The sequence below is a fragment of the Argiope bruennichi genome, chromosome 11 (assembly GCF_947563725.1).
Source record: "Argiope bruennichi chromosome 11, qqArgBrue1.1, whole genome shotgun sequence".
Taxonomy (NCBI): Eukaryota; Metazoa; Arthropoda; class Arachnida; order Araneae; family Araneidae; genus Argiope; species Argiope bruennichi.
In genome coordinates, this window is record NC_079161.1 from 714,688 (window position 1) to 735,774 (window position 21,087).

Consider the following 21,087-nt stretch of genomic DNA (forward strand, 5'->3'; position numbering starts at 1 on the left):
ATGAGTCTGCGCATGCCCAGAGTCTCGGACCGAACTGAGACTTTTATGTGTACAATTTCTTCATTTTTTAAGTATTTTTATATATAATATTGAAATTTTTGTTAATTCTGTTCAAAATTTTACTTCCTGAAAAGAAAAATAATAATTTTCTCTATACTTAAAATTAAAAAAATAATAATAATAATATGATGAAAAGTGAAAGTAAAACGAATGGTAAGAGCGCGTATCGAACCTACGACCACTTGTTCGCAGGCTGACACTCGGACCACTAGGCAACATACGATGCGTTGGGAGGACGAATTTAAAGCCACATGTTTATTTATTTATTTTTATTCTATAATGGTGCAAATCCATGCATGAAAGCCATGTGTATAAGAGAAGGAATGAGTCTGCGCATGCTCAGAATCTCTGACCGAACTGGGACTTTTATTTGTACAATTTCTTTATTTTGGAAGTATTTTGATATATAATATTGAAATCTTTGTTAATTCTGTTCAAAATTTTACTTCCTGAAAAGAAAAATAATAATTTTCTCTATACTTAATATTAAAAAAAAATATGATGAAAAGTGAAAGTAAAACGAATGGTGAGAGCGCGGATCGAACATACGACCACTTGTTCGCAGGCTGACACTCGGACCACTAGGCAACATACGATCCGTTATGAGGTGGAATTTAAAGCCACATGTTTATTTATTTATTTTCATTCTATAATGGTGCAAATCCATGCATGAAAGCCATGTGTATAACAGAAGGAATGAGTCTGCGCATGCCCAGAGTCTCTGACCGAACTGAGACTTTTATTTGTACAATTTCTTTATTTTGGAAATATTTTTATATATAATATTGAAATCTTTGTTAATTTTGATCAAAATTTTTCTTCCTGAAAATAAAAATAATAATTTTATCTATACTTAAAATTAAAATAATAATAATATGATGAAAAGTGAAAGTAAACGAATGGTAAGAGTACGGATCGAACCTACGACCACTTGTTTGCAGGCTGACACTCGGACCACTAGTCAACATAGTATCCGTTGGGAGGTCGAATTTAAAGCCACATGTTTATTTATTTATTTTCATTCTATAATGGTGCAAATCCATGCATGAAAGCCATGTGTATAACAGAAGGAAAGAGTCTGCGCATGCCCAGAGTCTCTGACCGAACTGAGACTTTTATTTGTACAATTTCTTTATTTTGGAAGTATTTTTATATATAATATTGAAATCTTTGTTAATTCTGTTCAAAATTTTTCTTCCTGAAAAGAAAAATAATAATTTTCTCTCTACTTAAAATTAAAAAAAAAAAACAATAATATGATGAAAAGTGAAAGTAAAACGAGTGGTGAGAGCGCGGATCGAACCTACGACCACTTGTTCGCAGGCTGACACTCGGACCACTATGCAACATACGATCCGTTGGGAGGTCGAATTTAAAGCCACATGTTTATTTATTTATTTTCATTCTATAATGGTGCAAATCCATGCATGAAAGCCATGTGTATAAGAGAAGGAATGAGTCTGCGCATGCCCAGAGTCTCTGACCGAACTGAGACTTTTGTTTGTACATTTTCTTTATTTTGGAAGTATTTTTATATATAATATTGAAATCTTTGTTAATTCTGTTCAAAATTTTACTTCCTGAAAAGAAAAATAATAATTTTCTCTATACTTAAAATTTAAAAAAAAATAATAATATGATGAAAAGTGAAAGTAAAACGAAAGGTGAGAGCGCGGATCGAACCTACGACCACTTGTTCGCAGGCTGACACTCGGACCACTAGGCAACATACGATCCGTTGGGAGGTCGAATTTAAAGCCACATGTTTATTTATTTATTTTCATTCTATAATGGTGCAAATCCATGCAAGAAAGCCATGTGTATAAGAGAAGGAATGAGTCTGCGCATTCCCAGAGTCTCTGACTGAACTGAGACTTTTATGTGTACAATTTCTTTATTTTGGAAGTATTTTCAAATATAATATTGAAATCTTTGTTAATTCTGTACAAAATTTTACTTCCTGAAAAGAAAAATAATAATTTTCTCTATACTTAAAATTTAAAAAAAAAATAATAATATGATGAAAAGTGAAAGTAAAACGAAAGGTGAGAGCGCGGATCGAACCTACGACCACTTGTTCGCAGGCTGACACTCGGACCACTAGGCAACATACGATCCGTTGGGAGGTCGAATTTAAAGCCACATGTTTATTTATTTATTTTCATTCTATAATGGTGCAAATCCATGCATGAAAGACTTGTGTATAAGAGAAGGAATGAGTCTGCGCATGCCCAGAGTCTCTGACCGAACTGAGACTTTTATTTGTACAATTTCTTTATTTTGGAAGTATTTTTATATATAATATTGAAATATTTGTTAATTCTGTTCAAAATTTTACTTCCTGAAAAGAAAAAAAAATAATTTTCTCTATACTTAAAATTAAAAAAATAATAATAATATGATGATGAAAAGTGAAAATAAAACGAATGGTGAGAGCGCGGATCGAACCTACGACCACTTGTTCGCAGGCTGACACTCGGACCACTAGGCAACATACGATCCGTTGTGAGGTCGCATTTAAAGCCACATGTTTATTTATTTATTTTCATTCTATAATGGTGCAAATCCATGCATGAAAGCCATGTGTATAAGAGAAGGAATGAGTCTGCGCATGCCCAGAGTCTCGGACCGAACTGAGACTTTTATGTGTACAATTTCTTCATTTTTTAAGTATTTTTATATATAATATTGAAATCTTTGTTAATTCTGTTCAAAATTTTACTTCCTGAAAAGAAAAATAATAATTTTCTCTATACTTAATATTAAAAAAAAAATAATATGATGAAAAGTGAAAGTAAAACGAATGGTGAGAGCGCGGATCGAACCTACGACCACTTGTTCGCAGGCTGACACTCGGACCACCATGCAACATACGATCCGTTGGGAGGTCGAATTTAAAGCCACATGTTTATTTATTTATTTTCATTCTATAATGGTGCAAATCCATGCATGAAAGCCTTGTGTATAAGAGAAGGAATGAGTCTGCGCATGCTCAGAGTCTCTGACCGAACTGGGACTTTTATTTGTACAATTTCTTTATTTTGGAAGTATTTTGATATATAATATTGAAATCTTTGTTAATTCTGTTCAAAATTTTACTTCCTGAAAAGAAAAATAATAATTTTCTCTATACTTAATATTAAAAAAAAATATGATGAAAAGTGAAAGTAAAACGAGTGGTGAAAGCGCGGATCGAACATACGACCACTTGTTCGCAGGCTGACACTCGGACCACAATGCAACATACGATCCGTTGGGAGGTCGAATTTAAAGCCACATGTTTATTTATTTATTTTCATTCTATAATGGTGCAAATCCATGCATGAAAGCCATGTGTATAAGAGAAGGAATGAGTCTGCGCATGCCCAGAGTCTCTGACCGAACTGAGACTTTTGTTTGTACAATTTCTTTATTTTGGAAGTATTTTTATATATAATATTGAAATCTTTGTTAATTCTGTTCAAAATTTTACTTCCTGAAAAGAAAAATAATAATTTTCTCTATACTTAAAATTTAAAAAAAAATAATAATATGATGAAAAGTGAAAGTAAAACGAAAGGTGAGAGCGCGGATCGAACCTACGACCACTTGTTCGCAGGCTGACACTCGGACCACTAGGCAACATACGATCCGTTGGGAGGTCGAATTTAAAGCCACATGTTTATTTATTTATTTTCATTCTATAATGGTGCAAATCCATGCATGAAAGCCATGTGTATAAGAGAAGGAATGAGTCTGCGCATTCCCAGAGTCTCTGACTGAACTGAGACTTTTATGTGTACAATTTCTTTATTTTGGAAGTATTTTCAAATATAATATTGAAATCTTTGTTAATTCTGTTCAAAATTTTACTTCCTGAAAAGAAAAATAATAATTTTCTCTATACTTAAAATTAAAAAAAAATAATAATAATATGATGAAAAGTGAAAGTAAATCGAATGTTGAGAGCGCGGATCGAACCTACGACCACTTGTTCGCAGGCTGACACTCGGACCACTAGGCAACATACGATCCGTTGGGAGGTCGAATTTAAAGCCACATGTTTATTTATTTATTTTCATTCTATAATGGTGCAAATCCATGCATGAAAGCCATGTGTATAAGAGAAGGAATGAGTATGCGCATGGCCAGAGTCTCTGACCGAACTGAGACTTTTATTTGTACAATTTCTTTATTTTGGAAGTATTTTTATATATAATATTGAAATCTTTGTTAATTCTGTTCAAAATTTTACTTCCTGAAAAGAAAAATAATAATTTTCTCTATACTTAATATTAAAAAAAAAATAATATGATGAAAAGTGAAAGTAAAACGAATAATGAGAGCGCGGATCGAACCTACGACCACTTGTTCGCAGGCTGACACTCGGACCACTAGGCAACATAAGATCCGTTGGGAGGTCGAATTTAAAGCCACATGTTTATTTATTTATTTTCATTCTATAATGGTGCAAATCCATGCATGAAAGCCATGTGTATAAAAGAAGGAATGAGTCTGCGCATGCCCAGAGTCTCTGACCGAACTGAAACTTTTGTTTGTACAATTTCTTTATTTTGGAAGTATTTTTATATATAATATTGAAATCTTTGTTAATTCTGTTCAAAATTTTACTTCCTGAAAAGAAAAATAATAATTTTCTCTATACTTAAAATTAAAAAAAAAATAATATGATGATGAAAAGTGAAAGTAAAACGAATGGTGAGAGCGCGGATCGAACCTACGACCACTTGTTCGCAGGCTGACACTCGGACAACTAGGCAACATACGATCCGTTGGGTGGTCGAATTTAAAGCCAAATGTGTATTTATTTATTTTCATTCTATAATGGTGCAAATCCATGCATGAAAGCCATGTGTATAAGAGAAGGAATGAGTCTGCGCATGCCCAGAGTCTCGGACTGAACTGAGACTTTTATGTGTACAATTTCTTTATTTTGGAAGTATTTTTATATATAATATTGAAATCTTTGTTAATTCTGTTCAAAATTTTACTTCCTGAAAAGAAAAATAATAATCTTCTCTATACTTAAAATTAAAAAAAAATAATAATATGATGAAAAGTGAAAGTAAAACGAATGGTAAGAGTGCGGATCGAACCTACGACCACTTGTTTGCAGGCTGACACTCGGACCACTAGTCAACATACTATCCGTTGGGAGGTCGAATTTAAAGCCACATGTTTATTTATTTATTTTCATTCTATAATGGGGCAAATCCATGCATGAAAGCCATGTGTATAAGAGAAGGAATGAGTCTGCATATGCCCAGAGTCTCGGACTGAACTGAGACTTTTATGTGTACAATTTCTTTATTTTGGAAGTATTTTTATATATAATATTGAAATCTTTGTTAATTCTGTTCAAAATTTTACTTCCTGAAAAGAAAAATAATAATTTTCTCTATACTTAAAATTAAAAAAATAATAATAATATGATGAAAAGTGAAAGTAAAACGAATGGAAGAGCGCGGATCGAACCTACGACCACTTGTTCGCAGGCTGACACTCGGACCACTAGGCAACATACGATGCTTTGGTAGGACGAATTTAAAGCCGCATGTTTATTTATTTATTTTTATTCTATAATGGTGCATATCCATGCATGAAAGCCATGTGTATAAGAGAAGGAATGAGTCTGCGCATGCTCAGAGTCTCTGACCGAACTGAGACTTTTATTTGTACAATTTCTTTATTTTGGAAGTATTTTGATATATAATATTGAAATCTTTGTTAATTCTGTTCAAAATTTTACTTCCTGAAAAGAAAAATAATAATTTTCTCTATGCTTAAAATTAAAAAAAAATAATAATAATATGATGAAAAGTGAAAGTAAAACGAATGGTGAGAGCGCGGATCGAACCTACGACCACTTGTTCGAAGGCTGGCACTCGGACCACTAGGCAACATACGATGCGTTGGGAGGACGAATTTAAAGCCACATGTTTATTTATTTATTTTCATTCTATAATGGTGCAAATCCATGTATGAAAGCCATGTGTATAAGAGAAGGAATGAGTCTGCGCATGCCCAGAGTCTCTGACAGAACTGAGACTTATATTTGTACAATTTCTTTATGTTGGAAGTATTTTTATATATAATATTGAAATCTTTGTTAATTCTGTTCAAAATTTTACTTCCTGAAAAGAAAAATAATAATTTTCTCTATACTTAAAATTAAAAAAATAATAATAATATGATGATGATGAAAAGTGAAAGTAAAACGAATATTAAGAGCGTGGATCGAACCTACGACCACTTGTTCGCAGGCTGAAACTCGGACCACTAGACAACATACGATCCGTTGGGAGGTGGAATTTAAAGCCACATGTTTATTTATTTATTTTCATTCTATAATGGTGCAAATCCATGCATGAAAGCCATGTGTATAAGAGAAGGAATGAGTCTGCGCATTCCCAGAGTCTCTGACTGAACTGAGACTTTTATGTGTACAATTTCTTTATTTTGGAAGTATTTTCAAATATAATATTGAAATCTTTGTTAATTCTGTACAAAATTTTACTTCCTGAAAAGAAAAATAATAATTTTCTCTATACTTAAAATTTAAGAAAAAATAATAATATGATGAAAAGTGAAAGTAAAACGAAAGGTGAGAGCGCGGATCGAACCTACGACCACTTGTTCGCAGGCTGACACTCGGACCACTAGGCAACATACGATCCGTTGGGAGGTCGAATTTAAAGCCACATGTTTATTTATTTATTTTCATTCTATAATGGTGCAAATCCATGCATGAAAGCCATGTGTATAAGAGAAGGAATGAGTCTGCGCATTCCCAGAGTCTCTGACTGAACTGAGACTTTTATGTGTACAATTTCTTTATTTTGGAAGTTTTTTCAAATGTAATATTGAAATCTTTGTTAATTCTGTACAAAATTTTACTTCCTGAAAAGAAAAATAATAATTTTCTCTATACTTAAAATTTAAGAAAAAATAATAATATGATGAAAAGTGAAAGTAAAACGAAAGGTGAGAGCGCGGATCGAACCTACGACCACTTGTTCGCAGGCTGACACTCGGACCACTAGGCAACATACGATCCGTTGGGAGGTCGAATTTAAAGCCACATGTTTATTTATTTATTTTCATTCTATAATGGTGCAAATCCATGCATGAAAGCCATGTGTATAAGAGAAGGAATGAGTATGCGCATGCCCAGAGTCTCTGACCGAACTGAGACTTTTATTTGTACAATTTCTTTATTTTGGAAGTATTTTTATATATAATATTGAAATCTTTGTTAATTCTGTTCAAAATTTTACTTCCTGAAAAGAAAAATAATAATTTTCTCTATACTTAATATTAAAAAAAAAAAATAATATGATGAAAAGTGAAAGTAAAACGAATGGTAAGAGCGCGTATCGAACCTACGACCACTTGTTCGCAGGCTGACACTCGGACCACTAGGCAACATACGATCCGTTGGGAGGTCGAATTTAAAGCCACATGTTTATTTATTTATTTTCATTCTATAATGGTGCAAATCCATGCATGAAAGCCTTGTGTATAAGAGAAGGAATGAGTCTGCGCATGCACAGAGTCTCTGACCGAACTGAGACTTTTATTTGTACAATTTCTTTATTTTGGAAGTATTTTTATATATAATATTGAAATATTTGTTAATTCTGTTCAAAATTTTACTTCCTGAAAAGAAAAAAAATAATTTTCTATATACTTAAAATTAAAAAAATAATAATAATATGATGATGAAAAGTGAAAATAAAACGAATGGCGAGAGCGCGGATCGAACCTACGACCACTTGTTCACAGGCTGACACTCGGACCACTAGGCAACATACGATTCGTTGTGAGGTCGCATTTAAAGCCACATGTTTATTTATTTATTTTCATTCTATAATGGTGCAAATCCATGCATGAAAGCCATGTGTATAAGAGAAGGAATGAGTCTGCGCATGCCCAGAGTCTCGGACCGAACTGAGACTTTTATGTGTACAATTTCTTCATTTTTTAAGTATTTTTATATATAATATTGAAATCTTTGTTAATTCTGTTCAAAATTTTACTTCCTGAAAAGAAAAATAATAATTTTCTCTATACTTAAAATTAAAAAAAAAAATAATAATATGATGAAAAGTGAAAGTAAAACGAATGGTAAGAGCGCGTATCGAACCTACGACCACTTGTTCGCAAGCTGACACTCGGACCACTAGGCAACATACGATGCGTTGGGAGGACGAATTTAAAGCCACATGTTTATTTATTTATTTTTATTCTATAATGGTGCAAATCCATGCATGAAAGCCATGTGTATAAGAGAAGGAATGAGTCTGCGCATGCTCAAAGTCTCTGACCGAACTGGGACTTTTATTTGTACAATTTCTTTATTTTGGAAGTATTTTGATATATAATATTGAAATCTTTGTTAATTCTGTTCAAAATTTTACTTCCTGAAAACAAAAATAATGATTTTCTCTATACTTAAAATTAAAAAAAAAAAAAATAATAATATGATGAAAAGTGAAAGTAAAACGAATGGTGAGAGAGCGGATGGAACCTACGACCACTTGTTCGAAGGCTGACACTCGGACCACTAGGCAACATACGATGCGTTGTTAGGACGAATTTAAAGCCACATGTTTATTTATTTATTTTCATTCTATAATGGTGCAAATCCATGTATGAAAGACATGTGTATAAGAGAAGAAATGAGTCTGCGCATGCCCAGAGTCTCTGACCGAACTGAGACTTATATTTGTACAATTTCTTTATTTTGGAAGTATTTTTATATATAATATTGAAATCTTTGTTAATTCTGTTCAAAATTTTACTTTCTGAAAAGAAAAATAATAATCTTCTCTATACTTAAAATTAAAAAAAAATAATAATATGATGAAAAGTGAAAGTAAAACGAATGGCAAGAGTGCGGATCGAACCTACGACCACTTGTTTGCAGGCTGACACTCGGACCACTAGTCAACATACTATCCGTTTGGAGGTCGAATTTAAAGCCACATGTTTATTTATTTATTTTCATTCTATAATGGTGCAAATCCATGCATGAAAGCCATGTGTATAACAGAAGGAATGAGTCTGCGCATGCCCAGAGTCTCTGACCGAACTGAGACTTTTATTTGTACAATTTCTTTATTTTGGAAGGATTTTTATATATAATATTGAAATCTTTGTTAATTCTGATCAAAATTTTTCTTCCTGAAAAGAAAAATAATAATTTTCTCTATACTTAAAATTAAAAAAAAAAATAATAATATGATGAAAAGTGAAAGTAAAACGAATGGTAAGAGCGCGTATCGAACCTACGACCACTTGTTCGCAGGCTGACACTCGGACCACTAGGCAACATACGATGCGTTGGGAGGACGAATTTAAAGCCACATGTTTATTTATTTATTTTTATTCTATAATGGTGCAAATCCATGCATGAAAGCCATGTGTATAAGAGAAGGAATGAGTCTGCGCATGCTCAGAGTCTCTGACCGAACTGAGACTTTTATTTGTACAATTTCTTTATTTTGGAAGTATTTTGATATATAATATGGAAATCTTTATTAATTCTGTTCAAAATTTTACTTCCTGAAAAGAAAAATAATAATTTTCTCTACGCTTAAAATTAAAAAAAAATAATAATAATATGATGAAAAGTGAAAGTAAAACGAACGGTGAGAGAGCGGATGGAACCTACGACCACTTGTTCGAAGGCTGACACTCGGACCACTAGGCAACATACGATGCGTTGGGAGGACGAATTTAAAGCCACATGTTTATTTATTTATTTTCATTCTATAATGGTGCAAATCCATGTATGAAAGCCATGTGTATAAAAGAAGGAATGAGTCTGCGCATGCCCAGAGTCTCTGTTCGAACTGAGACTTTTGTTTGTACAATTTCTTTATTTTGGAAGTATTTTTATATATAATATTGAAATCTTTGTTAATTCTGTTCAAAATTTTACTTCCTGAAAAGAAAAATAATAATTTTCTCTATACTTAATATTAAAAAAAAATAATAATATGATGAAAAGTGAAAGTAAATCGAATGGTAAGAGCGCGTATCGAACCTACGACCACTTGTTCGCAGGCTGACACTCGGACCACTAGGCAACATACGATGCGTTGGGAGGACGAATTTAAAGCCACATGTTTATTTATTTATTTTTATTCTATAATGGTGCAAATCCATGCATGAAAGCCATGTGTATAAGAGAAGGAATGAGTCTGCGCATGCCCAGAGTCTCTGACCGAACTGAAACTTTTGTTTGTACAATTTCTTTATTTTGGAAGTATTTTTATATATAATATTGAAATCTTTGTTAATTCTGTTCAAAATTTTACTTCCTGAAAAGAAAAATAATAATTTTCTCTATACTTAAAATTAAAAAAAAAAAATAATATGATGATGAAAAGTGAAAGTAAAACGAATGGTGAGAGAGCAGATCGAACCTACGACCACTTGTTCGCAGGCTGACACTCGGACCACTAGGCAACATACGATCCGTTGGGAGGTCGAATTTAAAGCCACATGTTTATTTATTTATTTTCATTCTATAATGGTGCAAATCCATGCATGAAAGAGTTGTGTATAAGAGAAGGAATGAGTCTGCGCATGCACAGAGTCTCTGACCGAACTGAGACTTTTATTTGTACAATTTCTTTATTTTGGAAGTATTTTTATATATAATATTGAAATATTTGTTAATTCTGTTCAAAATTTTACTTCCTGAAAAGAAAAAAAATAATTTTCTCTATACTTAAAATTAAAAAAATAATAATAATATGATGATGAAAAGTGAAAATAAAACGAATGGTGAGAGCGCGGATCGAACCTACGACCACTTGTTCACAGGCTGACACTCGGACCACTAGGCAACATACGATTCGTTGTGAGGTCGCATTTAAAGCCACATGTTTATTTATTTATTTTCATTCTATAATGGTGCAAATAAATGCATGAAAGCCATGTGTATAAGAGAAGGAATGAGTCTGCGCATGCCCAGAGTCTCTGACCGAACTGAAACTTTTGTTTGTACAATTTCTTTATTTTGGAAGTATTTTTATATATAATATTGAAATCTTTGTTAATTCTGTTCAAAATTTTACTTCCTGAAAAGAAAAATAATAATTTTCTCTATACTTAAAATTAAAAAAAAAAAATAATATGATGATGAAAAGTGAAAGTAAAACGAATGGTGAGAGAGCAGATCGAACCTACGACCACTTGTTCGCAGGCTGACACTCGGACCACTAGGCAACATACGATCCGTTGGGAGGTCGAATTTAAAGCCACATGTTTATTTATTTATTTTCATTCTATAATGGTGCAAATCCATGCATGAAAGCCTTGTGTATAAGAGAAGGAATGAGTCTGCGCATGCACAGAGTCTCTGACCGAACTGAGACTTTTATTTGTACAATTTCTTTATTTTGGAAGTATTTTTATATATAATATTGAAATATTTGTTAATTCTGTTCAAAATTTTACTTCCTGAAAAGAAAAAAAATAATTTTCTCTATACTTAAAATTAAAAAAATAATAATAATATGATGATGAAAAGTGAAAATAAAACGAATGGTGAGAGCGCGGATCGAACCTACGACCACTTGTTCACAGGCTGACACTCGGACCACTAGGCAACATACGATTCGTTGTGAGGTCGCATTTAAAGCCACATGTTTATTTATTTATTTTCATTCTAGAATGGTGCAAATCCATGCATGAAAGCCATGTGTATAAGAGAAGGAATGAGTCTGCGCATGCCCAGAGTCTCGGACCGAACTGAGACTTTTATGTGTACAATTTCTTCATTTTTTAAGTATTTTTATATATAATATTGAAATCTTTGTTAATTCTGTTCAAAATTTTACTTCCTGAAAAGAAAAATAATAATTTTCTCTATACTTAAAATTAAAAAAAAAATAATAATAATATGATGAAAAGTGAAAGTAAAACGAATGGTAAGAGCGCGTATCGAACCTACGACCACTTGTTCGCAGGCTGACACTCGGACCACTAGGCAACATACGATGCGTTGGGAGGACGAATTTAAAGCCACATGTTTATTTATTTATTTTTATTCTATAATGGTGCAAATCCATGCATGAAAGCCATGTGTATAAGAGAAGGAATGAGTCTGCGCATGCTCAAAGTCTCTGACCGAACTGGGACTTTTATTTGTACAATTTCTTTATTTTGGAAGTATTTTGATATATAATATTGAAATCTTTGTTAATTCTGTTCAAAATTTTACTTCCTGAAAACAAAAATAATGATTTTCTCTATACTTAAAATTAAAAAAAAAAATAATAATATGATGAAAAGTGAAAGTAAAACGAATGGTGAGAGAGCGGATGGAACCTACGACCACTTGTTCGAAGGCTGACACTCGGACCACTAGGCAACATACGATGCGTTGTTAGGACGAATTTAAAGCCACATGTTTATTTATTTATTTTCATTCTATAATGGTGCAAATCCATGTATGAAAGACATGTGTATAAGAGAAGAAATGTGTCTGCGCATGCCCAGAGTCTCTGACCGAACTGAGACTTATATTTGTACAATTTCTTTATTTTGGAAGTATTTTTATATATAATATTGAAATCTTTGTTAATTCTGTTCAAAATTTTACTTCCTGAAAAGAAAAATAATAATTTTCTCTATACTTAATATTAAAAAAAAAAATAATATGGTGAAAAGTGAAAGTAAAACGAATGGTGAGAGCGCGGATCGAACCTACGACCACTTGTTCGCAGGCTGACACTCGGACCACTATGCAACATACGATCCGTTGGGAGGTCGAATTTAAAGCCACATGTTTATTTATTTATTTTCATTCTATAATGGTGCAAATCCATGCATGAAAGCCTTGTGTATAAGAGAAGGAATGAGTCTGCGCATGCCCAGAGTCTCTGACCGAACTGAGACTTTTATTTGTACAATTTCTTTATTTTGGAAGTATTTTTATATATAATATTGAAATATTTGTTAATTCTGTTCAAAATTTTACTTCCTGAAAAGAAAAAAAAATAATTTTCTCTATACTTAAAATTAAAAAAATAATAATAATATGATGATGAAAAGTGAAAATAAAACGAATGGTGAGAGCGCGGATCGAACCTACGACCACTTGTTCGCAGGCTGACACTCGGACCACTAAGCAACATACGATCCGTTGTGAGGTCGCATTGAAAGCCACATGTTTATTTATTTATTTTCATTCTATAATGGTGCAAATCCATGCATGAAAGCCATGTGTATAAGAGAAGGAATGAGTCTGCGCATGCTCAGAGTCTCGGACCGAACTGAGACTTTTATTTGTACAATTTCTTTATTTTGGAAGTATTTTGATATATAATATGGAAATCTTTGTTAATTCTGTTCAAAATTTTACTTCCTGAAAAGAAAAATAATAATTTTCTCTACGCTTAAAATTAAAAAAAAATAATAATAATATGATGAAAAGTGAAAGTAAAACGAATGGTGAGAGAGCGGATGGAACCTACGACCACTTGTTCGAAGGCTGACACTCGGACCACTAGGCAACATACGATGCGTTGGGAGGACGAATTTAAAGCCACATGTTTATTTATTTATTTTCATTCTATAATGGTGCAAATCCATGTATGAAAGCCATGTGTATAAAAGAAGGAATGAGTCTGCGCATGCCCAGAGTCTCTGACCGAACTGAGACTTTTGTTTGTACAATTTCTTTATTCTGGAAGTATTTTTATATATAATATTGAAATCTTTGTTAATTCTGTTCAAAATTTTACTTCCTGAAAAGAAAAATAATAATTTTCTCTATACTTAATATTAAAAAAAAAAATAATATGGTGAAAAGTGAAAGTAAAACGAATGGTGAGAGCGCGGATCGAACCTACGACCACTTGTTCGCAGGCTGACACTCGGACCACTATGCAACATACGATCCGTTGGGAGGTCGAATTTAAAGCCACATGTTTATTTATTTATTTTCATTCTATAATGGTGCAAATCCATGCATGAAAGCCTTGTGTATAAGAGAAGGAATGAGTCTGCGCATGCCCAGAGTCTCTGACCGAACTGAGACTTTTATTTGTACAATTTCTTTATTTTGGAAGTATTTTTATATATAATATTGAAATATTTGTTAATTCTGTTCAAAATTTTACTTCCTGAAAAGAAAAAAAAAATAATTTTCTCTATACTTAAAATTAAAAAAATAATAATAATATGATGATGAAAAGTGAAAATAAAACGAATGGTGAGAGCGCGGATCGAACCTACGACCACTTGTTCGCAGGCTGACACTCGGACCACTAGGCAACATACGATCCGTTGTGAGGTCGCATTTAAAGCCACATGTTTATTTATTTATTTTCATTCTATAATGGTGCAAATCCATGCATGAAGGCCATGTGTATAAGAGAAGGAATGAGTCTGCGCATGCCCAGAGTCTCGGACCGAACTGAGACTTTTATGTGTACAATTTCTTCATTTTTTAAGTATTTTTATATATAATATTGAAATCTTTGTAAATTCTGTTCAAAATTTTACTTCCTGAAAAGAAAAATAATAATTTTCTCTATACTTAAAATTAAAAAAAAAAAAAATAATAATAATATGATGAAAAGTGAAAGTAAAACGAATGGTAAGAGCGCGTATCGAACCTACGACCACTTGTTCGCAGGCTGACACTCGGACCACTAGGCAACATACGATGCGTTGGGAGGATGAATTTAAAGCCACATGTTTATTTATTTATTTTTATTCTATAATGGTGCAAATCCATGCATGAAAGCCATGTGTATAAGAGAAGGAATGAGTCTGCGCATGCTCAGAGTCTCTGACCGAACTGGGACTTTTATTTGTACAATTTCTTTATTTTGGAAGAATTTTGATATATAATATTGAAATCTTTATTAATTCTGTTCAAAATTTTACTTCCTGAAAAGAAAAATAATGATTTTCTCTATACTTAAAATTAAAAAAAAAAAAATAATATGATGATGAAAAGTGAAAGTAAAACGAATGGTGAGAGAGCGGATGGAACCTACGACCACTTGTTCGAAGGCTGACACTCGGACCACTAGGCAACATACGATGCGTTGGGAGGACGAATTTAAAGCCACATGTTTATTTATTTATTTTCATTCTATAATGGTGCAAATCCATGTATGAAAGACATGTGTATAAGAGAAGGAATGAGTCTGCGCATGCCCAGAGTCTCTGACCGAACTGAGACTTATATTTGTACAATTTCTTTATTTTGGAAGTATTTTTATATATAATATTGAAATCTTTGTTAATTCTGTTCAAAATTTCACTTCCCGAAAAGAAAAATAATAATCTTCTCTATACTTAAAATTAAAAAAAAATAATAATATGATGAAAAGTGAAAGTAAAACGAATGGTAAGAGTGCGGATCGAACCTACGACCACTTGTTTGCAGGCTGACACTCGGACCACTAGTCAACATACTATCCGTTTGGAGGTCGAATTTAAAGCCACATGTTTATTTATTTATTTTCATTCTATAATGGTGCAAATCCATGCATGAAAGCCATGTGTATAACAGAAGGAATGAGTCTGCGCATGCCCAGAGTCTCTGACCGAACTGAGACTTTTATTTGTACAATTTCTTTATTTTGGAAGTATTTTTATATATAATATTGAAATCTTTGTTATTTCTGATCAAAATTTTTCTTCCTGAAAAGAAAAATAATAATTTTCTCTATACTTAAAATTAAAAAAAAATAATAATAATATGATGAAAAGTGAAAGTAAAAGGAATGGAAGAGCGCGGATCGAACCTACCACCACTTGTTTGCAGGCTGACTCTCGGACCACTAGGCAACATACGATCCGTTGGGAGGTCGAATTTAAAGCCACATGTTTATTTATTTATTTTCATTCTATAATGGTGCAAATCCATGCATGAAAGCCATGTGTATAAAAGAAGGAATGAGTCTGCGCATGCCCAGAGTCTCTGACCGAACTGAGACTTTTGTTTGTACAATTTCTTTATTTTGAAAGTATTTTTATATATAATATTGAAATCTTTGTTAATTCTGTTCAAAATTTTACTTCCTGAAAAGAAAAATAATAATTTTCTCTATACTTAATATTAAAAAAAAAAATAATATGGTGAAAAGTGAAAGTAAAACGAATGGTGAGAGCGCGGATCGAACCTACGACCACTTGTTCGCAGGCTGACACTCGGACCACTGTGCAACATACGATCCGTTGGGAGGTCGAATTTAAAGCCACATGTTTATTTATTTATTTTCATTCTATAATGGTGCAAATCCATGCATGAAAGCCTTGTGTATAAGAGAAGGAATGAGTCTGCGCATGCCCAGAGTCTCTGACCGAACTGAGACTTTTATTTGTACAATTTCTTTATTTTGGAAGTATTTTTATATATAATATTGAAATATTTGTTAATTCTGTTCAAAATTTTACTTCCTGAAAAGAAAAAAAAATAATTTTCTCTATACTTAAAATTAAAAAAATAATAATAATATGATGATGAAAAGTGAAAATAAAACGAATGGTGAGAGCGCGGATCGAACCTACGACCACTTGTTCGCAGGCTGACACTCTGACCACTAGGCAACATACGATCCGTTGTGAGGTCGCATTTAAAGCCACATGTTTATTTATTTATTTTCATTCTATAATGGTGCAAATCCATGCATGAAAGCCATGTGTATAAGAGAAGGAATGAGTCTCCGCATGCCCAGAGTCTCGGACCGAACTGAGACTTTTATGTGTACAATTTCTTCATTTTTTAAGTATTTTTATATATAATATTGAAATCTTTGTAAATTCTGTTCAAAATTTTACTTCCTGAAAAGAAAAATAATAATTTTCTCTATACTTAAAATTAAAAAAAAAAAAATAATAATAATATGATGAAAAGTGAAAGTAAAACGAATGGTAAGAGCGCGTATCGAACCTACGACCACTTGTTCGCAGGCTGACACTCGGACCACTAGGCAACATACGATGCGTTGGGAGGATGAATTTAAAGCCACATGTTTATTTATTTATTTTTATTCTATAATGGTGCAAATCCATGCATGAAAGCCATGTGTATAAGAGAAGGAATGAGTCTGCGCATGCTCAGAGTCTCTGACCGAACTGGGACTTTTATTTGTACAATTTCTTTATTTTGGAAGTATTTTGATATATAATATTGAAATCTTTATTAATTCTGTTCAAAATTTTACTTCCTGAAAAGAAAAATAATGATTTTCTCTATACTTAAAATTAAAAAAAAAAATAATATGATGATGAAAAGTGAAAGTAAAACGAATGGTGAGAGAGCGGATGGAACCCACGACCACTTGTTCGAAGGCTGACACTCGGACCACTAGGCAACATACGATGCGTTGGGAGGACGAATTTAAAGCCACATGTTTATTTATTTATTTTCATTCTATAATGGTGCAAATCCATGTATGAAAGACATGTGTATAAGAGAAGGAATGAGTCTGCGCATGCCCAGAGTCTCTGACCGAACTGAGACTTATATTTGTACAATTTCTTTATTTTGGAAATATTTTTATATATAATATTGAAATCTTTGTTAATTCTGTTCAAAATTTCACTTCCTGAAAAGAAAAATAATAATCTTCTCTATACTTAAAATTAAAAAAAAATAATAATATGATGAAAAGTGAAAGTAAAACGAATGGTAAGAGTGCGGATCGAACCTACGACCACTTGTTTGCAGGCTGACACTCGGACCACTAGTCAACATACTATCCGTTTGGAGGTCGAATTTAAAGCCACATGTTTATTTATTTATTTTCATTCTATAATGGTGCAAATCCATGCATGAAAGCCATGTGTATAACAGAAGGAATGAGTCTGCGCATGCCCAGAGTCTCTGACCGAACTGAGACTTTTATTTGTACAATTTCTTTATTTTGGAAGTATTTTTATATATAATATTGAAATCTTTGTTATTTCTGATCAAAATTTTTCTTCCTGAAAAGAAAAATAATAATTTTCTCTATACTTAATATTAAAAAAAAAAATAATAATATGATGAAAAGTGAAAGTAAAACGATTGGTGAGAGCGCGGATCGAACCTACCACCACTTGTTCGCAGGCTGACACTCGGACCACTAGGCAACAAACGATTCGTTGGGAGGTCGAATTTAAAGCCACATGTTTATTTATTTATTTTCATTCTATAATGGTGCAAATCCATGCATGAAAGCCATGTGTATAAGAGAAGGAATGAGTCTGCGCATGCCCAGAGTCTCGGACCGAACTGAGACTTTTATGTGTACAATTTCTTTATTTTGGAAGTATTTTTATATATAATATTGAAATCTTTGTTAATTCTGTTCAAAATTTTACTTCCTGAAAAGAAAAATAATAATTTTCTCTATACTTAAAATTAAAAAAAAAAATAATAATATGATGAAAAGTGAAAGTAAAACGAATGGTAAGAGCGCGTATCGAACCTACGACCACTTGTTCGCAGGCTGACACTCGGACCACTAGGCAACATACGATGCGTTGGGAGGACGAATTTAAAGCCACATGTTTATTTATTTATTTTTATTCTATAATGGTGCAAATCCATGCATGAAAGCCATGTGTATAAGAGAAGGAATGAGTCTGCGCATGCTCAGAGTCTCTGACCGAACTGAGACTTTTATTTGTACAATTTCTTTATTTTGGAAGTATTTTGATATATAATATGGAAATCTTTGTTAATTCTGTTCAAAATTTTACTTCCTGAAAAGAAAAATAATAATTTTCTCTATGCTTAAAATTAAAAAAAAATAATAATAATATGATGAAAAGTGAAAGTAAAACGAATGGTGAGAGAGCGGATGGAACCTACGACCACTTGTTCGAAGGCTGACACTCGGACCACTAGGCAACATACGATGCGTTGGGAGGACGAATTTAAAGCCACATGTTTATTTATTTATTTTCATTCTATAATGGTGCAAATCCATGTATGAAAGCCATGTATATAAAAGAAGGAATGAGTCTGCGCATGCCCAGAGTCTCTGACCGAACTGAGACTTTTGTTTGTACAATTTCTTTATTTTGGAAGTATTTTTATATATAATATTGAAATCTTTCTTAATTCTGTTCAAAATTTTACTTCCTGAAAAGAAAAATAATAATTTTCTCTATACTTAATATTAAAAAAAAATAATATGATGAAAAGTGAAAGTAAAACGAATGGTGAGAGCGCGGATCGAACCTATGACCACTTGTTCGCAGGCTGACACTCGGACCACTAGGCAACAAACGATTCGTTGGGAGGTCGAATTTAAAGCCACATGTTTATTTATTTATTTTCATTCTATAATGGTGCAAATCCATGCATGAAAGCCATGTGTATAAGAGAAGGAATGAGTCTGCGCATGCCCAGAGTCTCGGACCGAACTGAGACTTTTATGTGTACAATTTCTTTATTTTGGAAGTATTTTTATATATAATATTGAAATCTTTGTTAATTCTGTTCAAAATTTTACTTCCTGAAAAGAAAAATAATAATCTTCTCTATACTTAAAATTAAAAAAAAATAATAATATGATGAAAAGTGAAAGTAAAACGAATGGTAAGAGTGCGGATCGAACCTACGACCACTTGTTTGCAGGCTGACACTCGGACCACTAGTCAACATACGATCCGTTGGGAGGTCGAATTTAAAGCCACATGTTTATTTATTTATTTTCATTCTATAATGGTGCAAATAAATGCATGAAAGCCATGTGTATAAGAGAAGGAATGAGTCTGCGCATGCCCAGAGTCTCGGACTGAACTGAGACTTTTATGTGTACAATTTCTTTATTTTGGAAGTATTTTTATATATAATATTGAAATCTTTGTTAATTCTGTTCAAAATTTTACTTCCTGAAAAGAAAAATAATAATTTTCTCTATGCTTAAAATTAAAAAAAAATAATAATAATATGATGAAAAGTGAAAGTAAAACGAATGGTGAGAGAGCGGATGGAACCTACGACCACTTGTTCGAAGGCTGACACTCGGACCACTAGGCAACATACGATGCGTTGGGAGGACGAATTTAAAGCCACATGTTTATTTATTTATTTTCATTCTATAATGGTGCAAATCCATGTATGAAAGCCATGTATATAAAAGAAGGAATGAGTCTGCGCATGCCCAGAGTCTCTGACCGAACTGAGACTTTTGTTTGTACAATTTCTTTATTTTGGAAGTATTTTTATATATAATATTGAAATCTTTCTTAATTCTGTTCAAAATTTTACTTCCTGAAAAGAAAAATAATAATTTTCTCTATACTTAATATTAAAAAAAAATAATATGATGAAAAGTGAAAGTAAAACGAATGGTGAGAGCGCGGATCGAACCTATGACCACTTGTTCGCAGGCTGACACTCGGACCACTAGGCAACAAACGATTCGTTGGGAGGTCGAATTTAAAGCCACATGTTTATTTATTTATTTTCATTCTATAATGGTGCAAATCCATGCATGAAAGCCATGTGTATAAGAGAAGGAATGAGTCTGCGCATGCCCAGAGTCTCGGACCGAACTGAGACTTTTATGTGTACAATTTCTTTATTTTGGAAGTATTTTTATATATAATATTGAAATCTTTGTTAATTCTGTTCAAAATTTTACTTCCTGAAAAGAAAAATAATAATCTTCTCTATACTTAAAATTAAAAAAAAATAATAATATGATGAAAAGTGAAAGTAAAACGAATGGTAAGAGTGCGGATCGAACCTACGACCACTTGTTTGCAGGCTGACACTCGGACCACTAGTCAACATACGATCCGTTGGGAGGTCGAATTTAAAGCCACATGTTTATTTATTTATTTTCATTCTATAATGGTGCAAATAAATGCATGAAAGCCATGTGTATAAGAGAAGGAATGAGTCTGCGCATGCCCAGAGTCTCGGACTGAACTGAGACTTTTATGTGTACAATTTCTTTATTTTGGAAGTATTTTTATATATAATATTGAAATCTTTGTTAATTCTGTTCAAAATTTTACTTCCTGAAAAGAAAAGTAATAAATTTC